Genomic DNA, 27,388 nt, shown 5'->3' on the forward strand with positions numbered 1-27,388 from the left:
GTTGAGTTGGTTGTTGACTAGCCTGTATTCAGTGGTGCTGAAGGAGGTCTGGGTGAGGGAGAGAAGATCAGTAGGGTTGTTGAGGAGAGTAATAAGAAAAGAATCATCGGTGTACTGGATTAGAGAAGAGGTACAGCAGGCAGAGTTGAGATTGTTAGTAAAAATATTAAAGAGAAGGGGCCTAGAATGGATCCTTGGGGTGCACTTGTTTGGATAGGTAGGAAAGGTGAGCAGGAGGTCTGCCATATCAGAGATTGTTGTCTGTTGTTAAGATAACTAGAGAACCAGAGAGTAGCTGATGCAAAGAGATTGAGTTCAGTTAGTTTTGTAAGATGCTTAGGGTGGGAGGTGGTGTTGAATGCCTTGGAAAGGTCAAGGAATAGGCATGATACCAGTTTATTGTTATCCTTTGCCTCTGCTGTACAGTAGGTAAAGGATAGAAGGGCTGTGGATGTGCTGTGGTGGGGTTTAAATCCATGTTGAGTGGGGATGAGGAGACTATACTGGAGCAGATGTTTAAGCAGTTGCCTGTGAATACATTTCTCTACAATTTTTGAGAGAGGGAAGAGGATAGCTATAGGTCAGAAACTGGAAGGGTCAGTGGAGATGCCTCCTTTGTGAACTGAAACTGTATAGAAGGATTTCCAAATTTCAGGTATTGAAGATTATTTCATAGAATGATTGATGAGAATTGAGACTGGATATGCTTTAGAACTGGCTCCAAGTCTGAAAAATTGGGGGGTAGGTTATCAAAGGAAGGAGAGCAAGGTTTAAGTTTCTGCAGAAGGAATTTTATATAGGCAGTGGAAACAAGTGTCATGGAGAAGGATGATTGGAGGCAGGTTGTTTGTGGATAGAGTCAATGAACTAATTGCTTAGTAGTGTGTGGCAGTTTCAGGAGTTGATTTATTAGGGAAGGGGTTGGGGATAGAAGGTTTACCTGGATGGAGAATATTATTCATGGTGCTCCAGAAGGTTTTTGGGTTAGGGGTGTGAGCAGATTGAACTTCTTTTTTTCCAAAAACCATAGTCAAACTTTAGAGTGTCTTCTCTTAGTATCTTATTGATAAACGAGATATTTAATTTTTGATCATCTGTCTTTTCAAGACATCCAATAAAAATCTGGGTCAAACTAGGTATAGAGTCAATCTCTAGGATGATTGATACTCTGATTTTGTTTTCTATAAATTGCCATTATGAGTGTATAAACAACCAACTGTCTTGACTATTATCAAAACTGCATAGAAGAGAGTTTAGTGGTTTAATACTCTTATTTTCAATAAACTGCCTAGATTCTTTCAATATCAATGTGATACAAAAATTAAAGGAGCGTAACTTGATATTCTAGCACCAATCAGGGGAGTATGCTATAGGGAATATAAGAAATAGGAATTGTTTAATGTTGCACTTACAATCAATTAAATTATATGTTTAAAGTTATTAAATATTTGATTAATGCCATAAGAAAAATGATCAAACTTCTTATTAAATAAACAAAATTCACGTAAAAGTCAATGAACTCTACTTATTCTGTATTATTCCTTAAATTGATTTTCTATAATTCTGAAATAAGTTATATGAATCTCATGTATTATTTTCTAGCCAGATATATAGATAGGTGACATCCAATGTAATATTACATTAATTATAACTGATTTGGAATAAAGATCTAAGCTAGGGAATGCTATTCCATTACTGTTTCAAGCTGTAATATGCCATTTATATGCAATCCTAGGTTTTAAGGTGAACCACAAAAATTTAAGTAGCTGGAATCTAATTTTTAAATACGTTTTTGGCAGGGGGTAGTATCAATGACTTTATATAAAACAAAAGTTTAGGTAAAATTATCATTTTAATTAAAGAGAGCCTATCCTCCATTGTGTAGAACATGTTATTCCATCTTTTGATTAGTTCACTAATGGTGACTATTAAATTGTTGTAGTTTAATTTAACAGACTCTTTCCATGTACTCTTTATACTGACACCCAAATATTCTAATGCATCATTATCCCAATTAAACAGGCTATTCTCTCTTAGGTTTTTGTTGATCATTTTGTTCATTAGTAATGTTTTGGATTTATTATGATTACATTTAAGCCCTGAAATTCTTTCAGACTTGCTTAAGGTATTACTAACACCATGCAAAGAACCATCAATATCACCCAGCTTTAACAACATATCATCAGCAAATAATTGTATCTTAGTCCTTATTAACTTGAAAGCCTTTTATATTTTGTTTGTTTCTGATATATGTAGCAAAAGGTTACATTGAATGAGCCAACAATAATGGTGACAAAGGACAAACTTGTCTAGTTCCCTTGAAGATTTCTAGTGATGAGGATAGACATGGTCCAATTTTCGCATAAGCTTGTGCCACACTATAAATTTTCATTAGTAAGTTGACAAAATCTGAGAAGAATTCAAAACCAATCCGAATTCTTTGTAGATAAGACCAACTAATAGAATCAAAACCCTTTTCTATGTCTAGGATGCTAATAGTTTTTTTGTATGTGCATGCTATGTCTATTAATGATAGTGATTTAATAATGTTATCTTGCACTTTTCTATGAAGAATGAACCCTGTTTGATCATTATGTATTAGATTACGTACTATTTTCTTTATCCTATTAGCTAATATTGTCATGAAAATTTTATAATCAGTGTTTAGTTACAAAATTGGCCTATATGAATCACAATACTTGGGTCCTTACCCTGTTTTAAAATGGGGAGATAATTGACTATTTCCACGATGGGGGTGTTATACATAGTAAAGGCACTCATCATTTTCTTTATTATATATTCAGGAAAAATCTTATATAGTTAATTAATTATTCGATCCAGTCCTGGAGCTTTATTATCTTTCCATTTTTTTATTTGCTCTTTCACTTCTGTTAGTGTTATGTGTTTATTTAATATGGTATTTTGTTGCATTGACACCTTAGTAGTTATATTTTCTTGAATAAAAATATGTATTACATTATCTGTCTGTAAAAGTGCTGTTTATATCTTTATAGTAATTTTTGAACACTTCTAATATGCTCATTAAGTTAGATGTACTCTTAACTGAAACATCACTTTTATATTTAATCTCATTAATAAGATTTTGTTTGTTTATTTTTTTGAATCTTACCACTATTTTATGTAGATATTTAGGATTTACAGTATAAGATTGTAATTTCAATTTTTCCATGTTTATGGCTTATGAGTCAGGACTTCTAAGTATTTTTGGTTTCACTTAGTAATTTCATTATGTGCTACTTTGTTATTTGGTTTTGCATCCATTTTTATCTTGTCTATTTTTTTGTTGTAAGTCTAAAAGTTCTTTGTCCCACTATCTCCTTTTTAAGGTACCAAGATTTTATTCTACCATATATATAAACTTTAAAGGTGTCCCATAGAACAGTATCAGTTACTTCACCATTATCATTTATTTCCATAAACATGTCTATTTCTTTCACTATCCATTCCCTAAATTCTTTTAACTTAGTTATGTAAGCAGGAATTCTCTGTAGAAATCTTAAACCATCTGTTTGCATAAGTAATGTAAAATTTAGAGCATTTTGGTCTGAAAGTAGACAAGTCATTATAGACACGTCACTTATTTTTGGGTATATATTATTTTATACAAAGACCTTATATCAATGTTTGTTTGTGTACCAAAATGATATGAATAGTGAGTATAGAATAAAAAATAATGTTGTCTTAGACCATGTATATCTTTAAGGTTCATCTGGCTTGTAAAGTCATTTAATTTCTTGGCTTGAGATGTTTTATTTTACCATTTTTAGAAGTATCTTTGCCTGATAATAGGCAGTTAAAATTACCTGTTAATATAATTTCCCCTTTTGCATTCAAAGTAATCAGGCCCAGATATTTGTCAACATATTTAGTACTTAGCCCTGGTATCCAGTATGTATTAATCAAAGTATACTACTTCCTAATGATTTCCAAAATACCATGCTTAGCATCCCATCTTTATCTGAAATTATATCTATAATTCTTGGCATGGTAAGTATTTTCCATAGAATAAGAGTGCCCCTTCTCTTAGTCTTAAAACATGAATCAGTCACAATGGTATAGCTAACACCAAAATACACAAGTTAGCCATTTCTGCTGAGAATACAGTATAAAAATAAAAAAGAAAAGCATTATGAAAGCAACTAAAGAAATCTGAGTCCATAAAATATACATTAAAATGAGAGTGTCCAATATAACTGAAGCTATATGAATATATCACATATAATAATTGATCTGATGTGTATTTCTGACATATCTACTTAGAGGTGCTAAGGATGTATAAACATTAGAAGCTGAGGGTTAAGAAGATTGTCAATACCTCCAAGACTTTTCAAGAAACATCAGATGTTTTAACCATTTTGTCAGTCATCTAACATTTTTCATGTAAGGATCTGTTGAATATATATATATATATATATATATATATATATATATATATATATATATAAAACGCTTATTACAAAAAAAGCCTCACAACCCTCTGTTTAGTTACTAAAGGTTTAGTTATATAACATAAATCCAATGTTAATATGCATAATGAGTTTTCTAATGCAGCTCCTAGTTCATTGGATGTCATTAAGTTACTAAAAGTGTCATTGAATCTACAGAATGTATGCATCTATAAAATAGTATAGGTTTTTCAAGGAAGTTAAACACTTTTATAAGAACTAATTATTTGCCATTTAATGTATCTAAGTGAAGGATAACAGAATTTCAAGAGAAAATAATTCTAAATACAGCCATTTAACAAGCTCAAAAGGTCAAGTAATGTCATTGCTGTTGTTTTCTCAAGCTGCAGCTTCATAAACTTGTTAAAAAGTAATTTAAATAGACTCATGCGCAGAAGAGGTTGTCTAGTGAGGAAAAGTGCATTTTTGGTGGGAAATCAAATTTTGAAGCTTTTAGAGAGTTTACAAAAAGCAAAAAAAAAAAAAAAAAAAAAACACACTCAAGCTGCCTTGTCAGTGCATGTCATGAATCTCCACAATAAGATCAGTCACACAGACCACCAGTTTCCTCACAAAACATCAACATCATGAAAAAGTTAACCCTTTCATATAAAAACAGCTCTTTAGAAGTAACAACACCTGCCTCAAATCAGACATATCAGAAATCATGTTATAACATTTCAATCATTTACCCACGAATTAACCAGACCAGGGAAGAAAAATAAGAACCTAGTATATATATGTATATATGTATATATATATATATATATATATATGTGTGTGTGTGTGTGTGTGTGTACATAACTTATATTTAGCCATCTATAAAACACCATTAATGTACTGTCTTAATGTTTATATGTTTCTAAACAAAGAGTCTAAAACATTTAGTTATAAACACTAATCAGAAACATATTGTTACTCTACCACTGACCCACTAGAAAAAAATGCACTTTGGTGTTAATTCAAATTATACGATTACTGAAGAATTAGAAGACATATATCATTTGTAGTTATTTAAAAGGGAAAATTATGCATGTATGTATGAAACAGGAAATTCACCCTGAGTTTCACTTCTGTGGCCCTGTTTGACAGGGGTGCAGGTAACTAAACCACCTGGGAGGGAGTGCTATAGCACAAAATTTATGACTAGGCTTAATTATGCCCTAGGGCCAATAGCCTAGTACCCACCTATGAACCTATAAGTACTTATAGTGGGGAAAAGAGAGAAAAGGAACATTAGTAAAAAAAAAGGAATAGTAAGAAAGAAGAGAGAAAGAGAAAGAGAAATAATGTTATTTAAATACTTAGTACTTTATGTAATTAGAAGAAGTAGATATAGAAAGGAAAAGAGAAAGTTAATAATAAAGATGATTCACATTACCTTACAGTATAGACATTTTCCAGAATCAAATATGTTATGATTCATAAAACAAAGCATTTAAAATTAGAAGGAATTTATTAATTTGTCCTTTAGTTTCTTTGTTTGTTTGCTCCTTCCTTCCTTCACAGACCATCCATTTTTGTTGCCTGCCTCTTCAAACTCTGGGATGGCCATTCCATGGATTCTATATCAGACAGTATTTTCTTCTTTTGGATAAATTATACTGCTTCTTGTAGGGGAATCAAAGATCTTCACTCCTTCTGGCAAGGTGATTTTTATTCTTGCAGGAAAAAGAATTTGAACTTTAATATTGGCTTTTTTTCAAGGACTTAATTAGAGGAATACACTCCTTTCTTTCTGATATGACAGTAGAGGTGTAGTCATTGTCAAAATGAATAACTTTTTCACCCATCTTGATAGGGGAATTAGTCCAAGCTGATTTCATCACTAAGTCTTTGTCTTGTGATGAAAGAAATCTAACCATAATAGACCTGGGGTTGGATGAACTCAATGACAAAGCTGGATTTACCAGGGACTGATGATCCCTCTCAATTCCAATACAGAGGGATTCAGGCATGTTTATTCCTGATAAAAACACTTATTGAGGAATTCAATCATGTTAGCAGCTTCTTCTTTCTCAGGAATTCCATATATTCTTATATTATTCCTCCTTGATCTACTTTCAAGGTCTTCCAGTTTCTCAATCAGCCTGGTGTTTTGTTTCAGAAGAAATTCATTGTGATGTTCATTTTCTGTCACTCTAGTATCCAGGTCAGTTACTGTTTCCTCTAAGGCAAGAATCTATTCAGATTTTTTTTTGCTATTTCATTTAGAAGTTCCAGTTGTTTACTGCATTCTTGTTTGATAATATCCATTTTGTTTTCAAATGTGTCCATTTTTAGTGACAGTTCTTGGATGTTTGTTATAATAAGATGTAGTTGTTTCTTCACTGCACTCTCCTGGTGTAGGTTCTTCGAGTTGCTCATATTGAGATCTCCAGTAGAAAACTTCTTGACAGGAATAATTAAAAAATTATCTTGACTAAGTATTAATTTGTAGAAAATAATAGAGAGATTATGTTAATCTTTTAGTTAGATTTTTCTAAAAATTAAAGTATATTTCCTGTCAGGATATTAAAATCTAAGGAGAGCTAAGGATTTCTGCTGCTATCAGACTGGCATCTTGGCCACACCCTCAAGATTGAACTTCTTGATATAATTTTTTTCTTGTCTTGGATAATAACTTTTTTGTAAAGTTTCTTAGCTGTTTGGATTTAAGGAGGACAGAAGTAGATTCTGACTTTGTCCGTTGTTTCCAGGTAATGTCTCTATGTTTCATGATGGAGAGTGAATTTTTAGAGGGCCAGGGTGTGGGATTAGATTTGATCATAATTTTTCTGATGGGTGCTAGGCTGTTTTAGTATGTTTAGGAAAATCTTGTTAACGCAAGAACAGCATCATTTAGAAGAAGATTAAACAGGTGAGACCAGTTGACAAGGCAGAGTTGGTTGTTGAATGTTCTCTGTATTGAAATAGGTCATGTTGTGGCAGTCTCTATAAAGGAAGTTTTTTGAGGTATGAGAAGGAATTCTTAGTTTTGAGATGGGGAGGCAATTGCTTAAGGAGTCTGGTAAAGTGCTGGGATTATTGTACTGATATGGGTTGGAAGTTAAGATCCAATCAAGAATGGAGCTAGACTTTATATTAATACAGGTGGGAGCAGTAATAAGTTGTCTGAAACCAAAATGGTTTATACTAAGGCTAAAGGAATGGGGGAAGAGTTTATTACAATTGAAATTGACATCCCCTAGTACAATTGTCTCATTGGGTAGATGTTGGGAGATCCAGAATAGAACAGATTCAAGAATTGGAATATTGTTTCCAGGGGGTATATAGTGAGATGCTATTGCAAATTTCTTGTGTGGGTTAAGGTGACAGTGGAGAAAGAAGTTCTGCATGGGAGAGATTAAGCAGTTTGATGTACATGGATAGCAACACCTCCCCTATTTTAGAAAGCCTGTCTTGGTGGAAAATGTTGTGGCCAGGGTGTAGTATTTATGAGTTTGTGATATGAGGTAAGAGACAGGTTTCTCAGAGAGCTAAGATGTGGGGGGGAGGGGTGGGCAACCCAATAATGCAATTCTGTGATTTTGTTTGGGAGACTTTGTAGGATTATGGAGTAGACAGACAGATGTCTAGTTGGAGAGGTGAGGAGTTAGTGCCTAGTAGGTCAGGTGAGGTGATAGAGTTGGAGGAAGAGGGTGGAAAAGGGTTTGATGGATGTCCTCACCTGGTAGGAGTGATTGAGGAAGTAAATTATGTTTAGAGAAGTAGAAATAGTTGACAAAAATAGTAGAAATTGACAAAAAGTTCCAAGCAGCCCAACATAAAATTTAGTAATCATCACAGTTTATCAATATATTTGGCTAAAGATATATTGAAGTCAATCTAACTAAGTATCACTGATTTAGTGTATATATTTTTTATTTACATATTAGACTCGGGAACTTTGAGCAAGATGTAGACAGGCTTACAGTGATGAGAAAGCCTTATGTTTCCATATCATGCAAAACCCTTCTGACTCAGCAATCCATCTCCCATTACAGTTATCACCTGGTTGGGGGGGGTGCAGGACAAAGTATAGTCTCACTGGGGAAGCACCATGATGAAGTGGCAGTCCTAGATAGTGGCTAAAGCTTATAAGTTACATGGTATCTCACAAAAATGGTGATGGCTTCAGACTGAACACAGCAAATGTAGTCAGAGTACGTTTCTAAAAACTGATGTTTTTTACTCTACAAGGGAAAAAATGGATCACTCTTACCCATTCACTGCAAGAGGAATGATCACAGCTCAATTCATCATTACAGGTAAATGAGGCAGAAATGGGTCTCTGTAAATGTATGGATGCATCTGTGCACATCTGTGGAGGCATGAATATGGGGAAATGGATATGTGTGTGTGTGCATGTGTATATATACATATTGGCATCGGCTTCTGCTTGTGTGTGTGCATGAATTACCAGGTGCCTGTACTACAATGCTACATGGGATAGTAGCAAACAGTAATGTATGAACATCTGACTCTTCAGTGTTTGAGTCAGAGACAAGGTAAAGACCCATTAATGAAGGTTTTCCCTGTTTGGCTTTACCTTGTCTCTGAATTAGAGATTATCTTCTTCGCTATAATTGACCAACTTAAGCTGGCAACATTAACATAGGTGGAAAGACTTTGTATCCCAGGATTTAGGTGGGCCATGCATTTTGACCGCCTTTCCTGCTTACGTGCGTGCTACTCTGTGTTTGCAGGCAAGCCTGTGTGTGTGTGCCTGTCTCTCTACTGTGTGTTTAAATTGTTCATTTTAGCAAGAACAAAATCATGGCAAAAATTAGGAGGTGCAGCCCCCAGCAGGATAAAGCACTCTCATCAAACTAAACAACACAGAGAACAAGAAGTTTACCAAAGCCAAATTTGAGGTAAGTTTGGCCTCCCAGGCCAAGGACAACCACAAGGCATTCTTTAGCTATGTCCGCAACATCAAAGGCAATACACAATTGTGTGCAGAGCTTATTTTAAATGGAGCCACCTATATTAAGCCGCTTATTTTAAATGGAGCCACCTATATTAAGCCAGAAGATATAACAAACCTCCTGACTGATAAATTCAACTCCAACTTTACTCCTCTCTCCCCCTCAAACTTCCCTCAGGAAATATCATCAAATATAACTCCCCCTACTATAACTATGAAACAGGTACTTAATGTTCTCTCTAAAACCAAAACCACTATCAGTGGGCCCAGACAATATCCCAGGATACCGTCTAAATAGCGTGAAACATAACCTGTTAGGGCCTCTGGAATTACTACTTAACTGTAGCCTCCAAACAGGCTTCATTTCTCATGAATAGAAAAAGGCAAAAGTTATCCCTCTGCACAAAGGGGGGCCATCTACAGACCCATAAGTCTGACTAGTATTATATGTAAAGCCATGGAACAAATTATAATGGAGATGATCAACAGAGATATAGTAAACCTCCAGATACTGGACCCAACCCAGTTTGGTTTGGTCAAGAGCAGATCATGTCTACTCAACCTGGCGTACTTCTTTGAGAAGGTCACCAAAGCAATGGATGAGGTCAAAATTATGCAGATGGTCTGCCTTGAACTGGCCAAGGTATTTGACACAATACCTCACTTGGGCATAGTTGACAAACTCAAGAGGTTGGGTACAAACCCATATGTCACCTGGTGGATAGCCAACTGGCCCATAGACAGGACCCAGGAAGTTAGAATTGGGGAGTCTACCTCTACAAAGAGGCCAGTCACAAGTGGCGTCCCTCAGGGATCAGTCCTTGGACTGCTGTATTTTGGCATTTACTTCTCAGAAGTCAAGGCCAATATCAGTGGTCTATGGCTGACTAAATTTTCAGATGATTGCAAATTAGGAGCTGTTACTGAATCTCACACTGCCTGTGTCACCCCATCCTGGAGAACATTTGTATCAAACAACTAGTGCCAGAGCCATAGACTAAAACTAAATGGCAAGAAATGCATAATAGTATCCTTTGGGAAGTCATCCATCCCTGGTAACTATCATATCAACAACACACACCCCTTAGAGATGACCCAGTAGTCAGGGATTTAGGGACACACATAGATAGTAATCTAGCCTTTGATCATCATATGTCTACAGTGGTGAGGAAATTATTCTATGTTGTGCAACTTATAAACAAAGGTATGGCATCTAAGTCCAAGGAAGTCATGTTTCCATTGTATTCAGCATTCATTAAACCTATCAATGAGTACAATACCCCCCCCCTTGGTATGTGCCTAACCAGGCATATCCAACAACGGGAACGTCCACAGAGGTTCCTCGCTAAAAGAATACAGGCATAAGTAATATGTCTTATGCAGACCACCTCAAGGACCTATCCCTGTATTCTGTTTCCTACAGGCTTTTGAGCGGAGATCCATGCCTGGCATACAGGGCATTGTCAGACCCCACTCTGATGGATCTCCTGCATATCAAAAAACAAACAGCACCAGAATTATGCATTCTAAAGATCTAAACCTTGCCTGTGATATAAATAGGACCTGCTGGAGAGATAGGTATGTATCACAGAGACTACACCATCCACGTGAAGCAAAGTTCCTCCCTAACCCAATTCAAGTGCAACTTGGACAATTGGATGGGAAACCAGAAATTCATCCCTGGTTTAGCACTTATATCTCTAATGGACACAGGTAACCTGTACATAGTTCATCTCCCAGGCCCATGCTTACACTTATCAAGGGTATCAGAACTTGTCAGAGATTTGGGATGCATGGCTAGGCTTAAAAAGGCCCTTGTAGTCGTTAGCCTGGTAAACACCTATGAACCTAAGTAATATAAATATAATGGAGTTTTTAGGGAAAATAATACCTGGTTAGTGTATAAACTATTTATGTGTTGCAAATACATTAGAAATGTATTACTGATGAAACAAATTGGAAAAGACACAAAATATGCATAATCCAGGTGTCAGTAAAACCTTTTTATTACATCTCACATAGCTGGTTAATTTGTTAGGATCTTATATAATCAGATTCACAAGTACTTGCACAGAATGTGTGCGCACATCTCTACAGGTTTGAAATATAAAGCAGTGTATATGGACTTGCTGTAGTAATTTTATAGCTTTGTGAAGTGCTTTCATATTAATAAAGTGATATATTACTGGAAGATTTTTTTTCTAATTTTTGCACCTAAATAATTTAGCTCAGGTTTACTTGTCATTCAGCTGGAGACTTTAGTCTCTGTAGTAAACCGCTGCTCTGTAGAAACAACATGGATGACTGCATTATTATAGGTGCAACATACACCTCTCATTTCTTTAGGAAGCTGCATTTGCATTATAGGTGCGACATACACCCCTCATTTCTTTGGGAAGCTGCATTTGCAGCCATTATCTTCCAGCATCAAGGATGGCAATTACCAGGGAACAATCATTTGCAGTCGGCCTCATTCCTAACAAATATGTGATTGTGTGCACATTTATATAATAGTAGTTTTGGGTTTGCAACAAAACTGCATTATACAATAGCCCAGAGAAGAACATACAAGGCTAACACATCTCTCTACTGACCATAATTTTGCCTCAAACATACTTAGCTTGTCTCTTAAGGATTTTGATTTTATGGTAAATCACTGAAGATTGCTCAGTCAGTTAATAATGCCAAATAGTAGACTTTCACACTTGCTATTGCTCAGAAAATCTCCACTGATGCAAATCCTGTTGCTCAAGTAACTTTTCATATTAATTAGTACAATATTTCAGCAACAGTGTGCAAACCTAGTGATCAATGAGGCAGCCTTCACTGAGGACAGCCAGACAGTGAATCTTCTAGCTGACAAATTCAGCTCAAACTATGTCCCAACTAACATAATCCCCCCTGACACGCACTCAACCACTCACCCCCTTTAGTAAATTTCTAATTAACACAACACCTACTAATAAATGTCCATGACACATAGGGGCACTTTTGGGGTGGATATGTGTCTAAGGTTATAAAGATTCTGGTGGTCATTAGCCTAGTTTTTATATATGAATCTATTTAAAAACTCTTACTGATTTGGGGCCTTTGCCCCCTCCCATTATTTTTGGCTTTTTTCAGAATTGTTAAAGAAGTTGAGAGGTGCAGGTTTTGTCCATCTCAGGGCACGTGTGTCCGCTAACTATTGCAGAGACAAACATTATTATTGGCCTGTAAAACACAAGACATGTCTTTACTTCCATGGCATCTTTTCAAATTGGAAAAGCAGTGACCACAGTCTCTCAGTACTAGGACTAAAGTTTGACAATCTATATTCCCGACAATAAGAGACAACCTGTTAAGAACAATTCAGAAAAGACTTAGAACACCAACACACAGACTGCTCTTATTACCCAATATAACCAGAACTAGCTTCCCACAACATAGAGTAGCAAAAACTATCTTTTCCATATCCACCTCAGCCAGCTTATATCCCCCATTAACCTTTCATCCACACATTCTGCCATCTACTTTCGCTTTTCTTCCTTATATAGTCCTACCACCCCCATGCACATTATTCAATTATATGCTACTTTCTTACTCTGTTTCTACCCCATCCAGTATCCTTTTCAGCACCTCTCTTTACTTATATATACTCTTTCAAGTCTCTCCCATAACCCCTCTTCCCAATCACCTCATACCTTGCTCTCACTTTACAATCAGCATAGCATGGATAATCATTCAGCATGTACCAGTACCCTTACATCTGTACACTGCCTATCTAAAACATTGCCTTTGCAAGTCTTCAGGATTTGTAGCATGTATACATCATCTTTTCTACTTTGATTGAATGAAATGTCTGCCGTAACTGCTTTGTAATTTACAGTAACTGTAATGCTTTTTACCTTTACAAACCCATAATTAGGGTGGGGCAAAGGGGTAGTCTCCCCCATGAACATGCTATTATGGGGATGTGATTGGCAGGTGATGGTGTAGAAGTGTTTTATGCCATATAAATTAATGTAGATACTATTAAATCATAGCTAAAGGTGATTTAACCATAGTAAGAAGCTTGTTAGATTTGTAGAAAGTATATTGCTACAGCTTCAGTGAGTAGAGCAACTTTTGTTTTGCTCCTCAATTTCAAATGGAGGGAGGTACGGGTTCCAGGAACTGCAAAAGATGTAAGATGACCTATTTATGGTTTTGCATATCTATATTATTGTTTTTGTTATCTTAATTCCTAGGCTGCAAATGAATTAAATATGCAAAAGATAAGCACTTTAATTTATTTAAATTTGGTAAGCAGATTAGAAACTATATACACTGAATGAAATATGTTTACACAACTATGCACGTTATCTGAGCATTGGGATTTAATATCATTTAGACCAGTGAACTTGTATGATATGAGGTTGTAGAACATAACTACAACACCAATGTCACCACAGTGAAGCTATAAAATATGATAGTAACTTAAGATTTTCTTTTTTTTTTTTTTGTTAGATGCAAGTAACTGCATGAAATGCTCCTTGGATTTCAAGGCAAATGAAAGAAGAGACTTGTGCATCTCCAAAGTAATAGAATACCTTTCTTATCAAGAGCCTCTGGGTGCTATTTTATCAGCAGCTGCTTTATCATGGTCCTTGGCAACAATTTTCACCCTACTGGTATTTATTAAAAATCAGGATACTCCAATTGTGAAGGCTAATAACCGTGAAATTAGTTATATTTTCCTTCTGTCCTTAAACTTTTGCTTTCTTTGTGCTTTGTTATTTATTGGTTATCCAAACACCATTATCTGCATGTTACGGCAAACTTCTTTTGGAATTATTTTTGTACTCAGCTGCTCCTGTGTTCTGGCAAAAACAGTGACTGTGGCTATTGCATTTAGAGCAACAGATCCCAATAGTAAACTGAGGAGATGGGTTGGTTCCAAGGTTCCCTACTTTATCATTTTCAGCAGCTGCTTTATACAAATAAGCATTTGCATTTCATGGCTAATTATTGTGCCTCCTTTTCTGGAAAATGAAATGGTTGCTAAAGCTGGCACCATAATAATTCAGTGTAATGAAGGTTCAGTTCTTGCATTTTGGCTTATGATTGGCTACATGGGAACTTTAGCTGCTGTCAGTTTAGTTGTTGCATTTATAGTCCGAAAATTGCCAGATAGTTTTAATGAGGCAAAGTTCATAACATTCAGCATGATTCTGTTTCTTACTGTCTGGCTTTCATTTATTCCTGCCTACCTGAGCACAAAAGGGAAATATATGGTTGCAGTTGAAATTTTTGCCATTTTGTCATCCAGTGCTGGTTTACTCAGCTGTATATTTTTTCCAAAGTGCTACATTATTCTACTGAGGCCTGGAATGAACACTAAAGATGGATTACTGGTGAAGAAGACATAATGACAGCATGCTTATTGTCTATAGTTAACTAAAAACAATACAACAATATCAAAAACAATGCAACAATATAATTTTATTAGCCACAGATGGGACTTTCATGATTATTCAAGAAAAACTTGCAAGTAACCAAACATATGGTAGGCATTACACTAATATGGTTATAAGACAGATTACTGCAGGGCAAATCATTGATACCCAGCAGATTATGTATCACTAACTGACTGAGCCATTCATTTGGAAGCGTATTACTAGGAGAATTGTAATTATTCAAGTAAACACTATGAGCAATCTTTTTTTATTGTATTTATTTAGACTTCCAGCCATTTTTTTTGATCCATGTGTCCAGTACCACGTTATGTATAAGTATCAAGTGATGTGGAGGGTGCAGATTGTCCTATCTGCCAAAAGAGATTTACTAACACTGGATTTGCTGTTTGGTGTGGCTTATTGTGAAGCATTGTTATACTGGGTCTTTGGGAAGAATTAGATTGATCTGGCAATTTGACCTGTTTGCATTTTAAACATTGCTTTATGTTTAGCTTTATAAATTCTTGAATTTCATTTAAAGTACAAGATGATAAGTTTGTAATATGTTTTATCTTCTCAGTCTAGTAACCTGTTTATATTACAACATAGGATGCAAAAAAGCAAACAGCTAGATTCTGAACTTTTTGTGTATTAATGTTCTGAATTATAATAAAAAAAAACAGTCATCCAAAATTGATGAAATGACAAGTGAAATAAAAAGCAGAATTGACAAACTTGAAGTACTTTCTCAGTTTGTTAAAAAAAATCTTCTCTCTGCATAGCTTAAAACTTTTTTCTAACCATGCAGCTTGGTGAAAATTAGTGTAAAATAAGTGTTATTTAAACAGCTTCTGTGCCTTCTACAAGTCAAGGCACAACAAGAGAACTGCATTTAACAGTTAGCATGCAAATACATTTCAGTGAAACAAAAAAACATTACTATCACCCAAAAATTATGCTCAAGGTTTAAAGACAAAGTCTGAGTTTCTATTTATAAATTAAAAACAAATCTACAACTTTAACATATTTATGTATTATTAAGGAAACAATAAACCAAAAATGCAAATTATTAAAAAATAAATAAAAGAATAATCTACATATTGTTTCATTGTACAAACTAATAATTTCATTTGAAGATAGAATGCAATTAATAAAAATGGTTAATTTCTCCAAAACTTTGTTTATAATGCAAGTGGTAGTTCTCTCTCCAAATAATATATATATTTTCATACTTGTATTAAATTTCCTCTGGTTTCCAAAGAAACCTAAAATATTGTGTCACTATCATAACAGATCTTTGGATTCGGGAGGTATGCATTTTCCAAATAAAGAAATCTATACTAAAACAGCAACTTTTACAGTTATACTTAACTGGTTAGGTCTCGGATATATCACAAACTCGAATAAAATTACATATTTCACCCCTCAGTCCTAACAAAATGAAAATTGATATAATTAAAAATAATAATTTAACCTGTTTTGCATCTATGTACTTATATTCAATTTAATATCTCTACACCTACTTAATCCAAATATATATATATATATATATATATATATATATATATATATATATATATATATATATATATATCTATAGGCAGAAATCCACTCGACCACCACAACACAGCACAAACCACAAGACAAATAGCTCACCTACAAAGTGTACCCCTCAACCTAAGCCCATAAGGCAAAACAGCTTTCTCTATACACTAATCATAGGTGTCTCGATAGTGAGGCACACTAATGTCTCACTCACTAGGTTGAATAAGGAGAAGGTACAGTCAGCTGTTTATCAGGTGCCAGAGTCTGACACATAGCACACGCACTCATGTCACTCCACAACAAGTACAAATATGACTCTATCACTGACCATGTGGGTGTGAATGACCTGAGATGCACTTTCCTGGACCACATGAAAAGAGACATGGAGGAGCTCTTGGATTATGTGGCCCAGGCAGGTATGACCCTAGCCCTGATCAGCATCTTACCATCACCCAGAATGATACCGCAGTACAAGCAGAAAATGATTGACTTCAACAACTGGCTAGGTTTCTGGTGTCATTCTAAGGGGATCCAGTGTCTGACTGCTTGGGATGACATGGTTGACAGATCCTGATGCTTTGCCAGAGATGCCCTGCTTCTGTCACCCCTGGGTTTCTGGATAATGGCTAAGGCTCTTGCCACCCCTAAAGTGCCTTTTTTAGGTGATGGTCCAAAGACCAAATTACCACTGTAACAGCTATAAATAAATGCAGTCTGAGGGTCATGCTGCTCAATGCTAGAAGTCTAAATCTCAAGATGCACTTATACGAAGCACTCCTCAAAATGGAGAACACTGACAATTGTGCTGCAATGGACACCTGGTTTAAAGCAGCAGAAAGCACCCCTGTACTACCAGGCTATAACTCAGTCCATACCTTTCAGCCCCAGAACATGGACTGAAGCTCCAAAGGTGGTGGGTGTCTCCATAGTCATAAAGGATATGCACACCTCCATACTAGTTGCCCAGCATAATGCATCTGAGATACTTCAGGTACAACTAACATTGAGTAAGATGGTGAGTCAGGTACAACTAACATTGAGTAAGATGGTGAGTCAGGTTGCAGCCTGCTATAGGTCCCTAACCTTGCCCCAAGACTCTCACGCAATGTTCCTAAGCACCCTGGAAGCTATTAGGGTCCAACACAATGCTTTCATACTAGGTGGCTTAAACTACCCCTCCATCAACTGGGAAAACTACTCATGCACCAATACACTGGCCCAATGCTTCCTGGAATTCATCAGCTTCAATGCCCTGGACCAACTCATTCTTAACTCCACTAGAGGAAGTAACATCCTTGACCTCATTATTACTAACATGGGCAACCATTGCTCTACAACAATAGTCAATTCCTCCCTGGTTAGATACGACCACAAACTAATCACCATGGAAATCCACATTTCACCCACACCCCCTGCAAAGGTAACCACCATGAAAAACTTCTCCAAAGCTGGCATTGGGCTCCTAAAAACAGAGATGGCTAACTTCATGCCACCCATGTCAATGGAAAATAGATGCATGACTTCCAAATCATACACCAATGCACTCTATGAACAAGTACATAAATGCATGGTACTAGCCATGCCCAGCAGAACCAAGACGCTCTCCTCCAAAAAAAGGAAGCCAATCTGGTGGTCTCCTGCCTTTAATAAACTCTACAGCAGAAGGAAGAAACTGTTGCAGAAAAAGGTGAAGTCCCAAGACTGGAAAAACTGCCTTATTAGCCTCAACAAAAAGTTGAGATCCCAAATTAAAACCTCTAAAGCCAGCTATGAAGGCAGAATTGCAGCAGACACTAAAAACAACCACAAAGCCTTCTATAGTTATATCAAGAACCTCCATGGCAATACTCAGGTTTGCTCTGAGTTACTGCACAATGGTACCTCCTATACTGAGTCAACAGATATTGCCAACATACTGGCCAACAGATTCAGTGCCAACTTTTCCCCACTCACCCCCCCCCCAAAGACCAATCACAATACTGGAGGAATGTCAGGCACCCAGCATTACTGCAACACAGGTTAAAGGTGCATTGTCCAAGACCAAGAATACAGCTTCCTCGGGACTGGACAATATCCCTGTATGTGTTCTACATGAAATACAAAGTGAACTGGCACCATATCTGCGTGCCCTGTTCAATCACAGCCTCACCTCAGGCTTTGTCCCTACCAAATGATGCACTACTACAGTCAACCCTCTGCATACAGGGGGAGTGACCACAGGCCCTGGGAATTATCACCCATTAGCCTGATGAGTCTGATATGTTAGGCTATGGTGAACATCATCACGGACCTAATTACCAAGGATTTATGGAATCCCCAAACTCTAGACCCACGCAATTTGGTTTTGTGAAAGGCAGGTCATGCCTAGTCAACCTGGCTGACTTCTCTAAGTCAGTCACCAGAGCTGTGGATGAGAACAAGGCAGTTCATACAGCCTACTTAAATCTGGCCAAGGCCTTTGATACCATTTCCCCACTCAGGAATTATTGATAAACTCACCAAACTAAGCATCAACCCCTATAACACTAGGTGGGTTGCAAATTGACTTACAGATAGAACCCACAATGTGAAAGTAGCAGACTCCAAGTCAGACTGCCGACCAGTCATGAGTGGTGTCCCACAGAGATCAGTCTTGGGTCCTTTCCTGTTTGGCATCTACTTCTCAGAAGTCCAGGCCAATATGGAGGGACTCTGGCTGACCAAGTTTGCAGATGACTGCAAGCTGGGAGCCATTATTAACTTCCCAAATGATGTATACATCCTACAGAAAGACCTCACTGAGACCATTGACTGGTGTTGAAACCATGGCCTTTCCAGCTGTTGCATGTGTCTAGTGAAGTATATGTCTTAGAAGTCTTATAAAGGTATCACACATAACAGAAACATGAATAATACATTTTAGGAATTATAACACATTAGGTCATAATGCAATGATATCAAAAGAAACCACATTTCATCAGTTAATAGTTAAAAAAACTTCTGTGCAAAGATTTCCATGTGAAAATATGGCAGTAGTGTTTCTAAGAGGTATTTTTATAACACCCAAAAGAACAGAAAACATTAATAAAGAAAAGTATGCTGAATGTTGGAAATGCACACAGTTTTGAAATGTATGCTGAATGCTAGAGATGCACATAGTCTCGTGAGACTGATTGGGTACATGCATTTTATCATTACCCACTTATAACTGTTTGAAGAAAACAGAAACATTCTTTAGAGCTTTGTGGTCTGAATGTTTTTCTTTAAATGAAATTTTAGTTATATTTAATGTAATAGTCAAACATGAAATAAATATGGGGAATTGTCATCTACTATGGACATTTTTTTACCGTAGTGAAAAAAAGTATCATAAGAAAATGGAAAATGCCATATCCACTGCAATTTGAAGAATTTTTATCATTGGGGGAGACTGTCTTCAGACAGACTACTATAATGAAAAGTAAAATATTTCCAAAGACCATCATTACAAATCCATGGATTAAAGTCTTTTTGATGTCTATCTCCAAAACACCATCTCTGTAATTCAAATAGTTTAAAAAGACAACCAGTGATCATTTATCGTAAAACTGTTACTTATTACAAAATTCAATTTGTTATAAATTTAAATATATTAACTCGATTTACTTTATTTTTCAGTATTGTGTGTACATATTATAAATTGTTGCCAAGTTAAATTCCTTTTTATTTCTTACTGTATTTTATTTTACCCAAAAACACATCACTACATTATTAAAATATATAATTTGTGGTACATTTAATAAAAAAAGTTTGATAAAAGATATGCTCAAGGAATTATTAGAAGATCAACTTTCTTTACAATGGAAGTATGGTCAAGTTCTTCAATGCCTCATTACCTTATGTTCAAAGATAAGTAAAATAATTGTTTTTACTTATTCCTTCCGACCTTGGCAGACTCCCTATCAACTGTTCACTGGTTAAAAATCCAAGTTTTCTCCATTCCCTTGGAATTTCCTTTAATAGTTTATTTAGGAAAACAATGTCCTAGTATTTTGTAGACAGCTTAAACTTCATCTGCAAAACCAGTCCAAGTGCTCTTGATTTATTGACAAAGGTTAATCCAATCTATTCCATTTCCGCACTTCTGTTCTTGCTACTCTGGGTATATACAGTATAATCTTAAATAGAGAAACTGGAAGCAGTCAGATGTATCCTTGTCTTTATTGCTGCTACAAACTCTAAGAATATTCATTGTGTATTGTACTCAGTTAGTACTTAACATTTGTGTTGCTATACTTACTTAATTACAACAAGATCTACCACGGTATTATATTGCATCATCCTGTCCTCCATCTGTTTATGTTTACAATGTGTATTCAATGTTTCTTGACTGTACTAAACTGCACCCACCTATGAATGCATTATGCAACTGTCTTTGCCTTATGGCTCTGTTCATGAGTGAAGATTTCTGTGACTAGCTCATCTACAAAAACAAATAAATTAAATGAAATTGTGCAGAGAAACCTACTGCTGGCATTCTGATCATTCAGATTTTGACTTCTATTTTTGAGTTGGATTTCATTCTTACTTGGATTTCATTCTTACTGTAACCCCATCAAATTTGACTTCATTCTGGATCTAGTACCTCTGCATCTGTTTGAGCCTGAAACACGTTTACTGTTCATAGGTTTGTTTGTAGTGCTTTAATGTTTAACACATGCTTTTTTGTTGGCAATGATGTTTAACAATCAAAACATATGCTGTTAAGACACTTCATATTTCTGCAAATCTGTTGATAGCTGTCAGTAGCTTTGAAAGTACTGCTATTACAACTCCCTACCAAATGTATTTTCTTAACTTTTAGAGGCATATCCTTATTGAAAATATTATATACAAAAAAAATATATTATTTTCACTATTATTAGTAAACTTTTTCAGAACAGTATGTGATTTATCCCAGTATATAGCTGTCCTGATATTTACTTAACCTGTCCAACCAGCTATTGTTAAACGTAGCTAATTTAAACATTTCATTAACTTTAAATAACTCAGTGAATACCTCTCACATCAGTCCAGTGTTGGTAAGCATCATTTCCTATTAACATCTCATTAACCATAGCAGACCACAAGATCCATAACTTAAGCTATGAAGAAAAAAATTGCCAAAACCTCCTGGAACACAATTTAAAAGATGCCAGCCTCCTGCACAGAGGACGGCACCTACTTATTCTTCACATGCATACACTGTAAATCCATACAGCTCAACCAACTATCTCCAAGAAAGTAAAACTAAAACTATAAAGTCCATTTAGTCCATTTCTGCATAGGGAAATGCTTTAGTCATAGACGACACCATAGTTAAATATAGAGATTCTACTCTCATCAGACTGGACAAGAACTGGGTGATTTAAGCTGCTTGTCTAGTATGAAGATCTGTGATGGCCCAAAACAAATAGGCCACCAATAGGTCATATGCCAGAGTAAAAGCCCTGTATCCCTGCACCCAGACATACATATAGAGAGACAAGCTAGAGCTTGCTATGTGTGTGTTAAAAGCAGGAAAGCCACTAATCTTGAGTAGTATATATTGTCTTTACCAATAATAAAGCCTAGATATCAAGACAAGATAACTTTTGTCAACAACTGGCTAAGTAACTGGTATTATTCTATGAGATACAATATGTGTTAGTCTGAGATGACCTGTTTTACCAGGGATGGCCTCCACTTCACCTACCAGGGCTTCCATATACAGGTTAAAGCCTTTGCTGCCCCATAATGCTCTTATTTGGATACGTCACCCTATGAGACACTCTTGCATAACAAACACGGACTCTGATTTGGACAATATTATTCATGGCTCTACTCAATAACGAGGGTCTGAAAAAAAAAAAAAAAGATGCTAGAATTGAAGACCTTCCTGAAACTCAAAACACATTTGTATTGGCGTAGTTATAGAGACATGGTTTCAGGACAATGATAGCACTCCCTCTGTACCATGGTTTAGCACCAGTCGCACCTTCAGGCTCTAGTATAACTGGGAGGGGGGGGTGACAGTATTTGTCAGGGCTTAATAGCATTTATCAGAAATACTATCCCTACACATCGAATTAGCAACACCATAACTTAGAAGACTTGAAGATCCAAATCAGACTGAAGAAACCCAATGATTTCTTCATTTCTGCCTACAGACCCCAAGTGATACCCTTCAAAGATTATGGAAATACCTTAACACTATTTATTAGTTAAAAAAGTCATATTTTGTTTCTTAGGGGATTTTAATTACCCAAGAACCGAGTGACACATTTACCTCTAACAATGCATATGCCTAGCATTTCCTAGAGTTTGTCAACAGCAACACTCTGGATCAGATTCAAAAACTTCCCAGCAGAGGCTCTAACAACACTGACCTGATCCTTTCATATGTATTCTCTGCATGTAACCCACCCTGCACCTTCTTATCAATGTTTAAATCTGACCAGAAACCAGTAATCTGCACTGTTAGGTCAAATAGTATCACCCAGCCACCAATGGGACCATCTTTCTAAAGACTTCAGGGGCAAACCCACCTCAGCTTGGTGAAAAGAAAACAGTGGGGGGAATTCAATAACGCCTACATGGAGTGACTTTCCGTGTAGTCATAGTGGCATGGTGCTTACATGGATGTAAGCTGCCATGCAATCCAGTTAATAGAGCTAAGGGGCATGCATGAGCGTGCAGACATAGAAGTGTCCATGGAATGTAAATCAACTCATAAGGACATAAATTTCATGCAAATGATGGTGCAGGAATGATCCAGCAAGCAAATAGGTAGTCATGCATACCTTGTGTTGGTGTCAAATGTGTACAAGGAAAATTTTCGTGTACAGAAATGTAAAAATTGAACAGGGGCTGTAAAAGCCCAATTAAAAGGTTAGAAATGTCACAGTAGGCACAGATATGTGCAAAACTATACCCTGTATGTCCAAAAAATTATGCAAAATAATGAAAAAATTATATTTTTTAATACCCATATTACGTTTGCAGGGCATTCAGCAATGAGCAAACATGCCATTTTTCCGAAAAAATATTAAAATGTTTAAAATATAAAAATAAGAATTATGCGAGAATGATGCATAGTAGGGCCCAACATGCAGTATGTAGAATGGTAGATTTCAGTGGTTACTATGGAGGGAAGCCCTGAGGTAGTGAAGTATCCAGGTTGTGTGCATGGATCTATATGCAAATGAGCTGGGGTTAATGGATAGGAAAAATGGGCCAATGTCTCCACAGATAAAATCTGTGCAGTCCAGAACCATGTTGGTGTCCACAGAAGAAGTAGCTGACATCAAAAGTGGGTGTGTCACATTATGTTTAAGCAGATTGGAGCTCAGTGGTGCCCGTTTCTGCGGCAAACCGCTCAGCTAAGGGGGGGGAGGGGGTTGTCCAGTGCAGCTAAGCTTTGTTTAGCTGCGGGGTGCTTGTTTTAGCTGGTTTGAGTGTGTTTGTATGGTGTGACACTGTGCTGAGTGTTCTAGTTCAAGGAAGAGTGTCCAGACTGCTGAGCAGTGTTTATACTAGTGGCATGAGTTTGTGCACTTAGCACGGAAGGCATTTAAAAAAAAAAAAAAAAAAGAGGTAAGAACCTGGGAAAGCCAATCATGTATAAATTACTGTTAAACCCTATTCCACAGACACTGGGCCATTCAAACCCCTCAGTGATATACCTGGCAGATGGAATGATTCATAGTTGGCCAATCACACAGGCTGCATCTGCAGCACACAACTATAAAGTACACATACACCCTACAGTCCAATTTTTCCCACATACCCTGTACCACTGGAGTATAAACTTATGAATTTTACCTGACAGAATACCATGGATTGCTGCTGCTCTGCTACATCTGTATGTGCTCGAGGATGAGGCAGTGCTGATGATGCTGCTGCTGCTGCTGCTGCTGCTGCGGTTGCTGACAATAGGCCTAGACTGAGAAGCAGAAGAGCCAGGTTCAGGGTAACCTTTTAGGGGCTACATGAGCTGGAGATTGTAGAGCACTACAGGGTGGACAGTGACATACTGCAAGACATACTACAAGAACTCACAGAGCATTGCCACCCTGAACTCAGACCCAGAGTCAACAGAGGGGAATGCATCTCAGTATAAACAAAGGTATGTGTAGCCCTTAGAATACTAGCCACAAGTAATTATCAAAGATCAACGGAGGACATGATGGGGGTCTCACATGCATCTGCATCCAGCGCACTACACCAGTTCCTGGATGCCATGCAAATACATGTCAGTTATCACATTTATTTACCCTGCACACCTGAGGAGAAAGCCAGCGGTATGTGCCTTTTCCACTGTGTAGCACACTATTCTGAGGTACTGGGTGCCATAGACTACACTTATGAACACATAAAAGCACCACCAGTTGAGGAGTGTAGAATGTATGTCAACTGCAAGGGGTATCACTCCATCATCTGCCAGGTCTTGTGCAAAGCCCAGGTCATTATCATGAGTGTGTGTACCAGCAGCCCTGGCAGTTATCTTGCATGCATCACAGCTATGCCAGGTGTTTGCCAGGGGTGATATCCCATATGGCCATCTACTGGGGGATGCTGGCTATGCACTGGATCCATGGATGATGATACCCATCAGAAATGCATCCACACCTACCAAAGAATGCCATAAAGAGGCACATGCATAAACTAGGGACATCACAGATTATGTGTTTGGGCTGCTCAAGTCATGGCTCCACTGCATCGATAAATCTGGTGGAGCCTTGCAGTATTCTCCAGCAACATGTGTACAGATGTTTATAGTATGCCCCATGCTACACAATATGATCCTGTAGAAACAGTTGTGGCAGGATGGGACACACATCCCACCCCACCAGTGCCAAGGTCTGCACAGCCACAAGGAGACTCAGAGAAGGAACCCCCTGTGCCTATCCCTGTAGGCAGACATAGATGTGCCCAGTATGCCTTGGCCTTATCAAAGAGGCAATGCATAGCACATGCACTGACAACCTAGGGTCTGACACCTCACTCCAACTCACATACATAGTAAAAAGGATGCCGGCCACACCAGACAACCTGTACCTTACCATGTATTGGCTGTGTATAGTGTGCATCAGACAGAGTCAGCCATGAAGCACTGTTACCTCAATTGTTGCATTCACAAGGTAAGTCACTCTTCTTTACAACAAATGTATGTTTTACTAGGCTATGATAGCATATGTATGGACTTGCTGCAGGTATGCAAGGGAACAGAGTGGGCTACTGGGCTACCTGCAGAAAACTAACAGCTATGTGTGACAACAGGAACTTTCTGTCCTATACTGGCTGCCCCATCATATGCAGTAGGCCACAAGGCACCAAAACCCACTGCAGTATGTGAGGGAAATGACAAAATAGTGGGGTCATATGACAGACACATAAATGTCAGTGGTAGAGTCCCCTACCCTAACACAGCCGCGTTCCCATACAACTGCAGTAACAGTATGTTTGTAAGGTTATAGCAGCACTCCACACAATCCCAGGACTGTCCCAAACAACCTGGCAACATGTTCTATTTCCTCAGAATGCAGGGGTCAAAGTGTATGTATATCTGATGTTGATAGTGTCAGGAATTAAACATCACTTTTTTCTACTCTCTCTCTCCCTTCTATGGCTCACAGTTATAAAAGGATTAATGCTAAAGTTTCAGAAGACTGAAATAATGATAAGCCAACTGCAGCTGGGTAGATATATAATTTTAGAAATTAGTTGCCTGAGAAGAAATTGCAAGAGGAAAAGATGTGAAGGAAACAAACATTTGATACACCTGTGCCAGTTTACAGTAGGTTGGGGAGAAACCAACCTTAGCAGCATATTTGAGCCTCCTTGTTTTAAGCTGCCAATACCGTCCTGGCCAGCAAGCCATCTATCTCTCATCAAATTGACAGGCCAGCACATTCAAAAGCATACACATCAGAGAAAATGGAACATAAGGAAAAATATGGAGGTTAGGTTTATCTGATGTCAGACACACATCAGCTATTAGTCTATATATTAGTGGGTAACTCTCAAAACACTTCCAGGAAAGCAGTTTTTGCTTTGTTAATTGTAGAGACAGAGTATTTGTTTTCCTTATATTGAAATAGCAGGGTTCTTGGGTATTTCATTTGAAACTTAATGTTCTTTTGTAGAAGGAAAACACAGAAGGGGGAGAGGGATTGTTGAGCCTGTTTTATTTGGAGAAGCAAGTCCTGTGAGAAGGAGATGTTATTTCCATTCCAGGTAAATGGATTTTTCTTTCTAGCAGCAGCCAGTATTTTAATAACACCTTGGTAATTTAGTAATGTGGTATACACGGGTCTTGGACAGTTTATGGTTTGTGACAGTCTGGTTGCCCAATGAGCTTTCTCTGTCACAATTTGTTTAGACTCATTCGGGTTTTTAAATAAAGAGCAGAGGATTTGACCGATCGTGTTTAAGAGATTAGGATGTAAGAATTGTTCAGGAATTCCACAGATAATGTTGCTGTGTCTAGATCTTGCTTCCAAATCAGTAACTTTAGCTTGTAGATCTTGCATAAGCTGTAGATTACTTTTAGCTTCCTTCTGTATCTGGCTTATTTTATTTTCATTGTGAAAAATCCTTGCCTCAATCGAATCCTAAGAAGGATGGAGAAAATGAAGTGAATCACCAAAAGACTGGAACTGCTTGGAGAGATCCTGTATGGCTTGTTCGGGTGTGGCGCTGTTTTCAGGTCCTCTATATTTACTGATTGGTCTGGTTTTGATTTACCCGTTATTTTAGAGGTTTCCTGTTGTCTAGTAATGCTAGCTTTTTTGGTGATGTTTTCCTTTTCTGGTGAGGCAACCACTGAGAATTTTAGTTTTGTAGTTTGAGTTTCCATCCGTGTGTCTTCATTTGACATCCTTCAAACTTTCTAATATTTTCCTGGGATTTGTAGGTATCAGGCTGTCAGTGCCTTGTGGCTGTGTACCGATTATCATAACACTTATAATCCAGCTGAATGAGCTTCTTTCTAGGTTGAAGTATTTTTTAATGTACATATAGAGGCACAACAAAAGGAGTTAAGTACTTAAGTGCAGTTATTTCAGTTATTC

Source organism: Protopterus annectens, chromosome 7.part0 (assembly GCF_019279795.1).
Source record: "Protopterus annectens isolate FY-2018-M chromosome 7.part0, PAN1.0, whole genome shotgun sequence".
Classification (NCBI taxonomy): Eukaryota; Metazoa; Chordata; order Ceratodontiformes; family Protopteridae; genus Protopterus; species Protopterus annectens.